The sequence below is a fragment of the Protopterus annectens genome, chromosome 1.part1, assembly GCF_019279795.1.
Source record: "Protopterus annectens isolate FY-2018-M chromosome 1.part1, PAN1.0, whole genome shotgun sequence".
Lineage (NCBI taxonomy): Eukaryota > Metazoa > Chordata > Ceratodontiformes > Protopteridae > Protopterus > Protopterus annectens.
In genome coordinates, this window is record NC_056726.1 from 158,031,387 (window position 1) to 158,033,156 (window position 1,770).

Genomic DNA, 1,770 nt, shown 5'->3' on the forward strand with positions numbered 1-1,770 from the left:
AAAGTGAAACCAGGCTTAAAGACAAAAAGTCTCACATTTTGTTTTTAGACTGGCTTCTAAGAAATCTACTTTTGCAAGTCTGTTTCTTAGGGTGAGGTCCTTTTCTCTAGATAACAGTTTTTATTAGTCACATATTAAGGCAACCTGCTACACTGCTTATTATTTACACATCTATTAAAAAGAAAGAGAGAGACAGAGACAAACAGAAAATAAAAACAGACAGAGATCTGAACTATTGTACTGAGCAGTGCAATTCTGCGACTGTAAGTAGGACTGCAACATACTGAAATAAAATTGTCAGCAGACAACATGTATTTAAATTCTTCTCTCTTAGCCATATATCTTTGTGAACACCTTTGAACCAAGACATTTTTAATTAAAGGGTGTATTGAAATTGGGGACAATGAATGGGCGAGCCTGTCTGGTATTGATGATCAGTTCAGGGGAAAGTGAAATCTGCCCAGTGACCACCATTTTTATATTTCTGACATTAAACATAGCTCCTGAATCAAGCTGACGAGCCACTAATCAAAGGTAAAGTAATTGAGGTTGCCTCTGGAAATCCCATTCTGTACTGTCAAATGTATGCAAAAATCTATTACAGTGATGACAGCAGAACGTTTCCTAAAATGAAAATAATTCACATCTGCTAGCAGTCACTTAATGAGGTTGCATCATTCCCCACTGGAGGCAGACTGGACAGCAGTTGTTTTTGGCTCAGTTTGAAAGAAAATTTAAATATCTTTATTGTAGTTAAACAAATTTTCTCCCACTGAAACTGCTTAAGCATGGCCCTGAGTACTATAAAGTGAGTACCACTATTAAATTACTCTGAAACAATTTGTGTCTGTTATCTGTCTTTCAAATGTTACAGGCTTAATTAAGAGGAGGTAGCAAACAAAGCTAGCAAGTATAGGGTTGAAGCAGCAAACTGTACACTCAACCCTGCAGGTGTGAATCAGTATTTAGCTGCATTCTGATTCTCATTTTTTTTGGTTGAAAACCCACACAGGTACAGGAGCTTGTGAAGGCATTTTTATCTATCTGCAAGAATCCTATCTAGCAAATTTAGAGTGACGTGTATTAAGCAATTTGGGGGGATTCTATGCTGATCAAGGATATTAGCTCTGCTTTGGAAAAATTTGAATTAGATTTGCATTCATGTATTTTATAGTTCACAGTTCACAGTTCATAGTTCAGTACTAAGCTAACTGCCCTTGCGAGCCATTTTAAGCCTAGCCAATCATCCCTTGTGAGATTCAAACCCTGGACCTTGTGTTTGTAAGGCAAACACCTTAGCCATTAAGCCACCCTCCCAAAAGATTATATCACCCCAGATGGGACTCGAACCCACAATCCCTGGCTTAGGAGGCCAATGTCTTATCCATTAAGCCACTGGGGCCTGACTTATTTTTGAAAGTAAGAACCGCTTACTCAAATGGCTAGCACTATTCACACATAAGAGTAGCTAGGTCAAAACCCCTAATTTTATTCTGTCAAATTTATATACACATTAAGGCTACCTTTCTTCCTCTAATCAAATTGGTAATTTGACATTCATGCAAATAGTTTGAAGTCTCTGTTAAAGATTACTCAGAGATTTTTAGACAGCTCATTTCTGCAATTCCTTAATATGTGATACAGAGCAGTATTTTATACCTTTTGGGACATACTGCAGCTCTTAGTACAGCTGCTCATTTGTCTGATACCATGTGGTGATGATGTAATTAATGTTGTTTACAGACCCTTCCCACTTTGACATGTTTTGTA

General features: G+C 37.4%; 1 non-coding gene across 1 annotated transcript; it reads right to left on the reverse strand.

Moving 5' to 3' along the window:
- Window positions 1-1,329: 1,329 nt before the first annotated feature.
- TRNAR-CCU lies at window positions 1,330-1,402 on the reverse strand. Its single transcript has one exon. It is a non-coding gene; the product is annotated as a tRNA-Arg (tRNA).
- Between the last annotated feature and the right edge of the window lie 368 nt (window positions 1,403-1,770).